General features: G+C 41.5%; 2 long non-coding RNA genes across 2 annotated transcripts in view; both read left to right on the top strand.

Moving 5' to 3' along the window:
• Positions 1 to 1297: 1297 nt before the first annotated feature.
• LOC138685852 (uncharacterized) lies at positions 1298 to 6333 on the top strand. Its single transcript, XR_011325236.1, has 3 exons — positions 1298 to 1351; positions 3725 to 3863; positions 4599 to 6333. It is a non-coding gene; the product is annotated as an uncharacterized lncRNA (long non-coding RNA).
• Positions 6334 to 9555: 3222 nt separating this feature from the next.
• LOC138685851 (uncharacterized) overlaps positions 9556 to 13890 on the top strand; it is a 47842-nt gene continuing 43507 nt past the window's right edge. Inside the window, exon 1 of the long non-coding RNA XR_011325235.1 lies at positions 9556 to 10324. This is a non-coding gene — a long non-coding RNA (uncharacterized lncRNA). The remainder of the gene's footprint in view (positions 10325 to 13890) is intronic.

Here is a 13890-nt window from a genome sequence, read left to right as displayed (position 1 = left end):
CCATGCAATCTGAGTGAAGGCTTACCTTTTAGATAATTTGACTTTCTCTTGCAGGAGGTCTTAGCAATGAGAACCACTAACTTGGAATTAACTTGATGTTCCCAACAAGTACAGGTAGCTATTTACACTTAGAGCATGATCATGAGGGAATTATTCTGCAGACTGCAGCTAAGCTGCTTGTACAGTTCCACCTGGGAGAAGCATCAGAATATGGCCCTGTACAGTCAGGACAGATTTGCTATTCCACCAGGACAAAAAATGTGAGTATTCTTACTGATATTAAGGTAAATTGTGTTTGATTTACTCCACAGATCATCATTTGAACCCAGATCTCAGCTAGTGTTAATTGATGGAGCTCTGAATTTAATTAAACTTTGGAAGCTCTCATTGCCTGAGAATCTGTCCCATAGATTGCTTTTGGAATAAGCTTATATTCGGCTTGATCTATTCACAATTGCAGTTTATGCTTTAACTGAAGGTAAGTGATGGCTATTTGGTGATTAATATCCTGTTCTCATGCCAAGTCAGCTTAAGATGTGCTGACTTCATTTATCACTAACCAGCAGTTACTATCTAACCATAATTATAAGAAAAAGCACATCATTTTGACCTTTGAGTAATCATGTGGGCAGTCCATCCCTTAAAGTTTGCTTCTAATTTTCTATTAAGCTAGCACTTCCTTCTCTGAGGAGATCTTTGCAAATGCTTTGCAAAAAGGGGAGTTACAGGAAAGTGGAGGCTGCAGTTTTGAAGGTGGTTTATGAAGCTGAAGCCGAGGAGGGACACTTTCAGAAGGATCAAAGGCAGCGGCAAGACAATTTTTTGTTAGACAAAAAGATCAGTTGCTAATTATGACATCACAGCGCAGGCGTGTGTGTGTGTGTGTGTGTGTAAGGGGTAGTGGTGAATAAATGGTTGTCAAGCGAGGTGCAGATGCGCCAATCATAAATGTAACAAGGTTTAAGCCCCAGGGACCCTTAAGCAAAAAGGCTCTGGGTGCAGTCAGTGCCATCACCAACTTTGCCTCTTTTGGGAAAGACAAGGAGTTGGGCTGCTTTGAACCTTCTGTGGAGTCCCACTCTGAGCACTGGTTGCAGTGGCGTGATTCACCGCTGCATTGAAGAAACTTTTCTGCCACCCACCTTCAGTAATTCTTTCTAGGGAGATGCAGTGGGGATCTTATTGCGCAGTACTAGATTTTGAGAGTCATTAAGACGAAAATTAATGTCTGCTCAGAGGTACTGTTTTGGGCGCAAAAATATTCTATATGCGTGTTCTCTTTTCAAATAACAGGAGAGCTCCTCCAAGAAAACAAAAGCTGCTTCCTTCAGTGCAGAAAGGCAGTAAAGAGGTGAGATTGCCTGCAGTTGGGTCCATGCCTCTCTATTTCCAAAGGCAGGGAAATTATAATTTTTTCAAATTCCCTCAGGCAGCAGTAGCCAAGCCAAGTTGGCTCTAGCCAGCTCTTGTTTGTAAAATGTAATTCTGTGGTAATGAGCTGGTGACAACTTGAAGAAAAGAGTCTAAACATCCTGAAAACAATTCCAAACATGACTAAATGCGAGAAGGAAACTTCTAATAACTGCCTCATGGGAATCAAGAGCCCTACATACAAATGCAAACATCATTTATTTTCTAGACAAGAATATATACATTATCAACCTCTTCCTTTCTTTTCCTCCCTGAATATATATGTAGGTAAGTGTATATCTCTATACCTGTTATCTGTCTCTCCAAATGACCTATATTTCATGCAGAAGCTAGCAGTTTTGTCATTGTTGGAAAAAGCAGAAATTGAAGTCTTAGCCAACACCTGATGTGACCACAGGAGATGGGAACAGATTAGAGCTGTGTGTGTGATGGTGTATCTGCCTGGAGATTTTTATGCTACATTGTTTTGATTTCACAATTTTTGAGACTTGCACTAGGCAACAATGCAGCAAAAATAACAAAATAATATAGAAAAGTGTTGCATTATTTATTTTAACAAATCACAAAATAATCAATATATTGTATACAAAGGGGAACCAAGCTGGTTTGTTCTCTCTGAGAGAATCCATTGTATTCCAAAGCAACTCAACATCCTCTTCTTCTTTTGGTGTTTTCCCCTTACCCGTTTGTGGCTTGCCCACCTAAGCTGGTGTAAATTTCTTGTGTTCCTGATATGCTAAAGTAAAATATCTAAGAGGCAAGGAATTTTATTTCAGTCTAAAACACTATGACAAGATGCAGCAATAATGCTGAGGACACCATAGTCTAAAGATATAATTTCTTAGGATGTGAACACCGGTTTTTGGACCTCAGGATCACAGGATCCTCCTTGCAGCCCTGTTCCATGTTCCAGACCTCTAGGCTACTTGCAGTGAGTATAATTTCTGTCAAAACCATGTCCTTTTTTTACCTCTTGTACAGAAACCAAAGAAACGGGCTCGAAAAATTTCAGACCAGTGCTAGACATCAGAGACGGTTTGCCAGGGAGTCACTGTTGTCTGTATGTGAGTGGAACTGTGCTTGCATCAGCTGCCTTAGTTCAATGCAGGTCAGGCTGTAAAAGAGCTTGCCAGGGGTTGAATCCTGAGTGTTACCTGTTCGTGGATAAGCAGGGCACTAACACTCAAATCCTGTTATTCCAGCGGTAATCACAATCAAGTGTGTTTATAGTGGAAACCTGAGACTCATCTGAGGCACCTGAATAGCATTTTATTAATGGTCACTTTTTAACGAAGTTGTCACATAAAAGAATTACTAAGAGAGAATGTGACGACTCACTAAACAGAAATTCCAACTTCATTCTGCTTTGTACGGTACAGCTTGTCTAGTGTTCATGTTTAATACTTAGGAGTTTTTCCAGAATAATGGGAAGGGGGAGGGGGGGGGCATTTTTCAGAGTACACTGGCCATCTATTTCTTTTACCATAGCCATTTTTTTCTTTGTGTGAATTATGCTAGATGAATCTGATAACCATTCAGTAACATCAAGCTGGATTTCTAGCATGTTAATTACTTTTGTGGTGGTTTGCAGCAGAAGATAATACAATGCAGTGGGTGGCTATTCTGTGTCTTTAATATCCACACTATCTTCTCACCAAATATAGTCTTGAAAGCTTTTTATGGAGTCTGAGAGAGCAGAAATATAGCTGGATGTTCTCAAACTTAGAAAAACAAAAGCAACAAATAAACCTTGGGAAAAATCAAGGCTCATTTGTAAGATCCTTTGTAGCAGAGACTGAGTTGGCCTTTATGGCCACTGCAATATTAAAAGGAATAATAATTCCAAGCATTTAATGATCTGGCATCCCAGTCCTCTCATCTTCTCCATGGTAGCCGACAGTAAACTCATTAAGAGCCTCTCCTCAACATTCTGAAATTACCACTTAACACCAAGAGTGATATTATTTTTTACAGCACTGTGTTACAAATCTATTTAACTTCCAAATACCTATGCCCACTGTATTTGTAAACACATGGATTAAGGGGAGCTTTACCAGGCTGCGTGAGCATGTTTTGCTTTGTTCTGTTGCGGCAAGGGAGCACACTCTTTGCAAGATTGATATAAGAAATTTTCACTCCTGTTGTCCAACTGGAGAGATGAAGTATCAATGCTTCCTGCTGATGAATGTGTGCGTCCAGCATAGCTGCACTCCAAAATCCGCTGATTTGGTTTATAGTTTAAAATCCAGTATAACCTTAGGTAGTTTTCCTCACATTGCTTCCTCTTTTTCAGGAGATACAAAGGCTTTTGCACTAAGTAAGCCTCACAGATCCAGTATTAATGCATGTCATGCAGCAAAGTTGGAGGGAGCTGCTTGGGGATAGCCAGTAAGTCAGCAGCAGGGCTGAAAACACTCAAGGAGCCCTTGGAGGTAATCCCTCTTATCCATTTGACCACCAAACTGCAATAAGTGCTTGCTTAAGTGCTCAGCTGCTGTTGAACCTTGAACTTTCAAGGACATTGGGGTAGCAGATAAATGCTGAGTAGTCCAAGAGCAGACACCCATTTTTCAGTGGAGGGGAATTGGCAGCCAAAGGGTTAATCGTATCTGCTGGAAGAGCAGGGGCAGTTGAATGCTCACTGCCTCAGTCCTGGGGCCTTTCTGTGAGGGAATTCAGGAAAACAAGGCCAGGACTCTTTGAGAGAAGCCAAAAGGTTCAAACACAGAGGTTTCTTTTGCCAGCGTGGCAAAAACACCTATATATTCATTTACATTGTTTGGGGAACTTTTATTCGGTCGTGACTCTAACCCTCTTGATCATGCTGCTGAGTGTTCAGGGCTAACAATTGGAGAGCTGGTGGTGGCCACTGTGGCTGTGTAGTGCCCTGCTGCTGCCAGACAAGAGAAGGGATCCTGCAAGCCCCTGCGGACAGCCCCAGCTTTGTACTGCTGACAGAGATATTTCCTTTATGGAGAAAAATCCTTTTTTTCCTCTGCTGCATTCTTTGAAATAAGATTTGCTCAAAGCCCCTCCCAAGAGGTCTGTCTACATTCAGAGGGCACTGGTCAAATGTAAGCCCCTGAGTTTGGGAAGGCGTAGGCACATGATGTAAATGGCACTACTTGCTGCGCATTAAATTAATCACGTATGTATGTCTTTTGCAGAGCCAAGACTATGATGAACTGTCAGCCAATATAAAGCAGAAAAAGGGCAGATTTTACAGTTGCTGTGGATGTCTGATATCAGCTTCTCTGGAAACATTCAAGGATATTTTTGGTTTAAGATTAAGAAGTCACCAGATAAATTATTAACCAACTGAATCCTACTTATTTTATGTATATGAGCAAACTGCACCATTGAAACAATATTCTGCACTCAGGGCTGTCAGTGGATATTCACACATTGTTCTTAATGTGTTGTTTCTTTCCTAAAGCAATATTAGTTTAGATGTTTTAAACATGAACCTGATTTTACATCTTCATTTGCAGCCTTTTTTGCCCAGTATTGACAAGATGTGAATTTTCTTTCTTCAGTGAAGATGCAGGCCTGGATTCTCACTCTTTACCTATGCTGTTGTACAAAGTCTGTCATTATACTGGTCTAAAAAAATGTTAATAAGGGAGTTTTAACGGGGTTTGAGCCTGTCCAGACTGCTTGCAACTAAATGCTGACTAAATGCTGCCACTGAGTTGTCTCATGCAACATTTTTGGGAATCTGGCTCAGATTACCTAAAGAGCTGTTAATTTTAAATTTGTTTAGTTTAAAAAGAGAGATATGCAAACACAGAGACAATGCCTTAAAGTAGAGAAGAATGCCAGGTTATTCTTATTTAAGGAAAACTTCTGTCCCCTCATCTCCACCTCCAGCTGGATCTCTGTGCAGAAAATTGCCAGACCGTTTAAAGATTGTTGAAATCTTTGCTAAGACTGCCCCCCACCCCAGCTCCTGAATGTCTTTTGACAATGCTCTGCAGCTTCCTAAATATGGCTGTGAAAAAAACATACCGAAGCAAAAGAATACTCTTGAATGCTTCTGAAAGACCTACTGTGCTGCACAAGGGAAGGACTGGCTGATACTATCATGCGATGCTTTCCTTGCTCTTATCTTAGGACACGTAATGTCTCTTTTTTCCACCTACATATTGTTATGGTGATCCCTGGTTTCCTCCCTCCTCCTCCACCCTTCCCTCCCCCTCCCCAGTGGCAGTAAAGCCAAAGGGAGAAGGAACCTTTAAGAAGTGGTGTAATTATTAACTAATTTTGATCTTGGGAAGGAGGGCAACCAAAGTATTTCCTGTTTCCTATAATTAAGGACTCAAGACTCAGTTCTGCCACACACACGCATGCATTGTTTATTTTTAATGTACTCTCCATGGAATATAATCCGCTGCTTTATTTCTATATCTTAGGCCAAATTCATAATTGGTGTAAACAGCTGCTACTCAACTGACAAGTCCTAAAATGGGGGCAGAGGAAAAAATGAGGTTATAAGGTTTCATCTGCTTACATCAGGAATGCATTTGTCCTGTTTGTTCTTCCCCTTCACCTCCTAATGATCTTGGGAATGAGACCAGTGGAGGCAGGGGAGTCTCTGAACTATACTGAAGGAGAACAATTTGGCCTTGCAAACTCAAAAGAACTGGGCAATCTGTATATCCATGGGGCAGGACGTGGCCACTTGGCTACAGATACTAAAGATGAACAATCCCATACATCCTGCTGGTAAAATTTCCCCACAGTCAGTAAGAGCTGGAGCCTGCATGAGGAATCTAAATCTGTAAATATTGCGTGGAAAAATGAGATGCTATAATTTGGAATGACCTAAATCATTGCACTGGAAGAGTCCCATGCAAGTTGCTGAACATACCATTGGAACTCAATAAATAACAAACAGCCAGATGTGTGCAGTTTTTAGTGTATTTTACGTGATGTCCATGTCTTCCTTTGTGACTAAATACCACATTCTCCCTAGAAGGGAAGGCAGGAGTGGCTGAAACACTTTTTGAACTGTTCCCTGTTTATGATCCACACTTGAATGTGTTGCTATTGAGAGCTGTCACATCATTGTACACAGAACGCCGATGCTTTCTGTCACATTTAGACTGCCGTTGATGCGGGTTTGGTATGGGAAAGAGTAAAGTGATAACAGTTTTGGAAGTAGATGCTGATGACTAGCAGTCAGAGGAGGACATGAGTGTGACTGTAAGTTCTCCTCCTATCAGTTTCTTTATGTTTGGTATCACCACTTTCCATCTTCTAGGGCACTGACGTTATAACAAATAGTAACAAATAGTAGTAAATACTCTTCCTGGACACCCTTTCTCAAACAAGAGGCCTGAGAAGTGATAATATAGAATATCCACCTCTTGCTTTCCCATTTGAGCACTGCTGTATTGTTTTATATTTCATTTTATTTGACACTAAAGTGTTTGTTTGCCCACTGTGTTGCCTGCAAAGGAACACATTTCTGAGGTTTACTCCAGAGAGGAGTCAGATTTGCTCATCAACACAAATCTGTTTGCAGTGCATAAATATTATTCCACTTTAGGAACTCTTTCACAATGATACTTGTGACTTTGACTGTCACCTGCCCATATTTGAGTAATTTCTCCTTACAGTGTGTATTTTTTTTTTCTTTCAGCCAAAGTAATTTGTTCTTTGCCCCCAAAACATGGAAGTTACTCATCAGCAAAACTTAGGCTGCCCCGCCCCATTTAAACTCACAGCAAAACAATCCTGATTTTGTAACAAATGGGAAAAGAAGTTTGAAAGCAGCAAAACCAAAGTGGAGCTCAGTAACTATGACTCAGCAGCACTAAATTCTGGTGCAGATTTAAACCTCATCTTTTTGGTTGCAGCACAGATGAATGAAGTGAAGGAATTAGTACCAGCTTGAGACTTTTAAGTTAATAAAATAAAGACAGAGTGATTAAAAAAGTTTGGCTACATAGCTAGCAATTTCTTCACTGGATTTGAGGAGATCTAGTTTTGGGTTTCTATTTGGATTTGATAAGCAATATGACAGCCAAGGACATGACTTTATTGACATGCTGCTGCCCTGGGACACAGACATGGTGATGGGAACATTCAGGGATGCCTCCAGCAGCTGCATTACTTTAGCAGCACAACCATCAGCAGTACTTGAAATGGAGAAATTTTCAAGGGTACAATGCCAGACAAAGAGATTTACTATCTAGCCATACCCTCAAATCAAAGGACTTGGCTACGTGGACTATTCTGAAAGTGAGGAGAAAGGACCACATTGCTTCAGCCTTCTGCTCATTGAATGCTGAAAGATGAACTTTGCAGAGTTTGTCTTGCTCTATTGTAAAAGAAGAATTTCACCAGTTTTGATCTGTGGACCCTTTCCCAAACCAAGAATATTCACAACTAGCTTATTCTTCATAGATTCTCCTTTTAGGCCATTTAGCCTGTGCGTTAGTGGTGATCACAAGTTGGAAACTACTGTTTTGCAAAATGTGTAGCTGATTCCTTCCCCTATCTGCCTCCTTTCTCAGGAGTCTGAAAGGCATGAAGTACCTTGTAAGAACATTCAAGGATGCTGAGAAAACCTGTACTGTGAAAACTGTCAATATTCTTCATATCTTGGGGTGATTTTTGTTGTTAATAGAAATTCTGACAATTTGAAAACTGATTTAGAACAGTCAAAAATCCAAATCAGCAGAGCTCTCTTCTTTCCAGTATTGATTTACGCTCAGAGGGTCATTCCAGAACATATTAGTTACAGACACAATCCACAAATTCACAGTAACACATCAATCACTGGGCTGCTTATATTAGGAGACACAATTGAAACTGAACAATATAATTCAATAAAGTAATCAGTCATTTTATGTATTCATTTAAGCTATAGTCTGCTCTGATTCTGCAAGCAGAACTGCTGAAAGCTGCTCTTTTCTGCTGTTTCATGCTTGATCTATTTGAAGTTTTGAGTGTTCTTGTTTCACATAAAATTATTTTATTACTGTTATGCCCCCCCCCCCAAAGATAAAATGATAGTGGTGAAGTAGGAATAAAATGCAATCTTGGATTGCTGTTAATTTTTTAAAATTGAAAGCGTATGTGTTTACCCACACATACACTTCCTCCGAGGGCCAGCAGTTATGTCTCCTCCTCTTGTGTGTTGATGTAAAAACACAGTTAGAAAGAAAAGGCTCGAGAAGATTACCTCATTATATTGGGTCTAGTAAGTCCTAGGGAAACTCCAACTTTTCCTTGGCTGTCCAGGGATGCTGTATGTCTGGCCACTGAATGGAAGGAGCCTGGCAGAGGGACCCGCTGTGGCTCTGCAGCCCCATGTATTTCACTTGCACCTGCCCTGTCCACACTCTGGTCCCATGTTGTGGGACCTGCAATGCCAGCCTGGGGGCTGTGGGGTAATGAGAATCCCCAGAAGCCAAAGGGGCAAAGCAGCCTGGCCCGCGGAGACTGGCACGGGCGGGCTGCTGGGACCTCGCTGCAGAGCTAACTCGAGGCTGCTTTTGGTAGGCAAAATTCAGTTACGCCACCCATGGTGGTGTGGAGGGGCCATGCCGGGCTATGCCCCCTCTGTCATGGGAGGAGTAAGGACACAGCCAAGGGGCAAAGACTGGCAGGGAAAGCTTTAGAAATTCAAGCTTCATGGGGAAATGGGAAGGGAAGGAGCAGCAGTGCTCCCTCTGGAGCAAGCTGCCACTTCCTCCCGCTCCCTGCTTCTTCCTTTAGCAGCAGCAGTAGCAGCCAGATTATTTTTGTGGAAAGAAAATAGGCAGTGGTGCCCTGGCCTTTGTGTCTCCACCTGCAGCTGCCTCCTTTGTGTGTAGCTATAGCTGCATACGCACACACACACAGAGCTATGTAGATAGCTAGGTATTGCTGGCTGAGTCCTGTGCAACCCATCATCCAACAGACAGGATCAATGGATGGATGTTTTAATCCCATGTTAGTCACTCCCTGGTTTCCTCTGTACTTACCTTCTCAAGGTGAATGTAGCTTGTGCTCTGGCCTATACAGGGAATTTGCATGAGCTTTACGTGACAGATAATTTGGGCATCCCACTCTAAGCTGAGTTCTCTTTGATACATGTACTCATGCAAACTTGTTTCACCCATTCTGGGGATATTTGAGCAAGGAAGCAGAACTGTATCCCCTGAGGGAAATGATACAGCTGCTCTCTACTAAGGCTGGAGCTTAAAGGAACAGTGTTATCTACTGTTAATTCTCTCCATTTACCAGATATTTTCTCCTTTTCTAGTGTTAAAAGAACAATGGTTAAAATGTGGTCCTGCTATAAAATAACCATGGAGGCTATATATGGATGTTTGGCCTAAGTGGTTTTTAAGCAAACTATAAAACAGGATTAAAAAAAAAAAGTTTCATTTTGTTAGGAATAGTTTTCCACTGTGCAGAATAATGAATTATGACTTCCAAAATAAAATGGAGCCCCGGAGCTCCTTCATCTTTGTCCTTGAAGCTTCCAAAAAGCTTGAATCAAGGTCTACAGGAAACTTTTCCCCCCTTCCTTGCAGCTGAGCTTCTTAGAATCACATACACACTTTTCTATTTTTACTGTCCAACCCGGGCCCATTTCCAAATGTGAAGCTGAGGAATTCCTGCACTCCTACATATGTGAGACCCAGACTGAACTCAAAGGGCTGGCCAGTTTACCCCCCTTTTCCTCCCAGACAGCCTACTTTCATCACAGTGCACAACTGAAATTGGAGACCACTTGGGTTCCTTACTTTGAAAAAGCTCAGAAGGAACCTTTACAACTCCTAATGAAAAGCTGCAGAGAGGAGCTGAAATTAAGTCAGCAGAGTTCACAATTTATCTTGGACCAGAGCCTAATTCAGTTTATAATGCAAGGTCTATGCTGGAGTCCCAGCATCAGGTAGGTTTGGGCTGTCCTTCCTGTGCTCTCTTAGAGCCATCGAGTGCTTTCATGTATTTTTGCCGCTCTATAAAACGCCAGTGCGGTGGTAAGCTCCCTTCTTTCTCTGTTATTTGAGGAAGAAAGATGTTGTCAATGCCTTTGGCCTTGAAGGGGACGACAAGCTTGATCTACAAGCTGGGCTGGTGTGGGGGAGGAAGGAGAGCAGAGCTCCCTTCCCCCAGCTGCTGTTTGTCTGACGCAGAGCTTGTACTTCAGTTGTTATCAGCTGCTTTGGTAAGATCACAATGTGCTGGGATTGCTCAGAAGGTTAAAATATGTTGACTGAATTTTCTTCAGCTACCAACGCAAAAGGCTAGCTAATAGCATCACTGGCTGTCAAAAGCAGCCAGCTTCTGCATTTCTCACGGTAATGAAACACACTGGAGTTTTTCATGGCTTATATACATCATGATACCTGTGCTGTGTATGTCACGTCAAGGATAGGAACAATAGGCATGCCAGCCAATAGATCCATCAGGACTTACAAACAAACACACGAAATTGCCTCTTTCTGTGAATTACTTGGTTTGTATTGATTTGTGATGATGTATAGAGGGAGATGAGGACTTTTAATTTTGGACCTTTTCCTCTTAGTCTTTCTCCCGTGAATCTCAGCTTCTGTAACAGATACCCTGCTGTTTGCTTCGGTGACCTCCTGACTGTCTTCAAATCCCATTTCAAGAGTGATCTTTTCTCCCTGGCCTCTGACTCCTACAAGTCTGTCTAATAAAACAATCAAATGGTACTCCCTAATCCTTCTAGTTTCCCATGCTAAGTTCGTCTCTCTAAACCCCTCTTTTCTTGTGTCTCAGCATCCGGTATCTGTGGATGCAAGCTATATAAAAAATAAACCTTACACAGCCATCAACCCCTCTCCGTGAAAAGTTCAGCTGTAGGATGTTCATACATGGTGTAGGAAACCTCAGCTGAGATCCTTTTGACAAAGGTGATTTGAAATGATATGTCATCTGCCAGGAAACTGCCTTGACATGCATGCTAGTCTGGGGTGTGGTTTCTTCCATAGTCCTGTTTACATTGTTGTACAATTTTTGGGAGACGTTTGTTGAGCTGGGGCTACATCCAGAAATACCAGTGTTTAGGTAAGAAAGCTCTTAGAATTTAAAGGACCAAATACTTAAGGCAGCTTAATTTGTATTTAAAGCCACTCATATAAATCCATATTCATATTCATATTCAAGGCAAATATAGCCGGAAGGAACGTCTTGTCTTTCTTACATCTCCTCTACCCCAGGATACCTTACAGAACAGTCACTGGGTAAGACGTTTCCTTGGGAGATGAAACACATACCTTCAAATCCCCTTGTGCTGAGGAGGGATTTTAACCTGAGTTTTGTTCAGCATCCATAAAATCCCTAGTAGCGAGTCTACTGTGGAAAAAAAGTCACTTCTGCTGCTTCCTTCAGTACCAGTGTGGATTTAGCACTTTTATTTTCTTTGTGTTTATTGCATGTGCCTGTAAATGAAGTGCTTCAGAAATGTCAGAGCAGTTCACTTAGACTTTCCATTTTCTTTTTCTTTGGTTGAAAGTATTGGGAAAAATATAACCTTTGCTATCAAGTCATTTTTGGCTTTCCTGGAAGAACTTATTAAGAATACGTGCCCAGTTTTACCAAGAAACTGTAGTCATAAACTAGGAAAAAACCCAGAACAACAACATCTACAACAGCAAAATTCTGCCAGTGATCTATGACGAAATTTAACCTCATCTCAACAGAATGATCTTGGTGCTCTGAGGAAGGCTACCCTGGCTTTATCACACAAAGGCTCTCAATATCAGTTAGAAATACTGGTTCAAATCCTGCTGGTGCTGTCCTGTGCCTTCATTTGTCTGAGGTAAATACATTGACTTTTGGCCTTTTTTTTTAATTTAAAAGGTATTACATGGAGAAAACATATTCAGTGGTCCTTATTGTGATCAGCATAGATCAAAGTGTTCTGGACCCAAATTACCCCTCCCCATCAGGTGAAGTGGAGTTTCCCTGGGGCTACGATTATATGGCAGCCAGGATGTACTCTTCTTAACCGGTGCTGTATGCATATATGACAACATCAAACGGCTTTGGGCCAAAAATCCTTCATGTGAATATGAATTATTATCCTTGTATGTAAGATATCTAGGAGTCGGATAATATGTACGTTCATACGGTACCATACAGCTCTGTGAGATGATCCTGGAATTAATACAGAGCTGCAGAGGTTTTGCTGTGCATTCAAAGCCTGGGCAAACAGGAGAACAAGTGCTGTCTGCAGTCCCCTCGGGCAGCATTGTTTAAAGTTTACAGACATTCACAGTGAGGAAAAACTGAATCATAAACTCTTGTGTGAGATTCCAAGGGAGGAAAGAGAAATCGTATCTGATGTTTTTTGGAGATACAATTAGATACTCTTTTTGGGAGAGTAAGATTTCTAGGCCTCTTATAAATAGAAGGCCGCATCTCAGCTTGATTACTTCAAAACAGCTTCCTGCAACCTCCCACTAGGAAGATGAGCAATTAGTATAATCACAGCAATAAGTCAAAGATACTTAATGCTGAAACTTGTGTAATGACTTTTCTTTTCCTGGTTCTCTGCTGGGCTATAGGCAAGCACTAGTTTAATGCATGTTCCGATGGCTGAAAACGCACTGTCCAACAGGCCTTCTTTGCTCACTACAGTTAATCTGACATCATGGATTGGTCCAACAAAGTCTCAGGGTACTGTGGTTGGGTATGGGCCTTTCAACATGAAGTACAGTCATGCAGATGGAAGTGTTGCGAACAAAATGGAAAGCACAGATCCTCGCTGTGAGTCAATCTGCTAGTAATAAAGGTGCTGCCGGAGAAGATTCCACCTCATTTTCCATCAGATATGTTTCAATAACCCAAGGTCAGGAAATAGAAACATGTTTTTGAAAAACATGAAAAAAGGAATGAACTAGCCCCCTCTTTTGGCTAATTGGGAAACAGTAGTAGCAGTTGGTGTTGGCTAAATTGCAGGTCCTGAAAGTACTCCTCCTCTCACCTATGAGTCTGTTATGCTGTCAGATCCCTTTTATGCATGTAGCTGCTGGGCATCCATTGTACATAGGTGTTATCTCTAAACGTAGATCTCCCAGTTAAATCAAGATTTTGGGTCTTAGGACCTAGGGTCCATGTCTACACTCTCTGCATCTACTAGTTCTGCAGCTGACACCATTTGCTAGCACAGGAACCTCAGAGCTGTGTGCAAGATCCTCCCAACACAGAATTTACAGGAGTAAATTAATTGTGGGAAGAATCTCCTGGAGACGGTTCTGGGTCTGGAAGGATATTCTGTCACTGCATGGGAAGGCACAACTTCATATAACACTTTCTTAAATGGTTTGAGGAGAAATATCTGTTCTTGACAACCAGAGGATCCTTAACATTAAGCCCACTACTTCCTGCTTTTGCAAAATGGCATGGATTGGTGACAAAATTTCACCGTGACAGAAGCTACTAATGCTTCCCTGTGATTTCTAGAAGTACCTGCAATTTTTTATAAGA

Source organism: Haliaeetus albicilla, chromosome 7 (assembly GCF_947461875.1).
Source record: "Haliaeetus albicilla chromosome 7, bHalAlb1.1, whole genome shotgun sequence".
NCBI classification, from domain to species: Eukaryota; Metazoa; Chordata; class Aves; order Accipitriformes; family Accipitridae; genus Haliaeetus; species Haliaeetus albicilla.
This window is presented reverse-complemented; position numbering and strand designations above follow the sequence as displayed.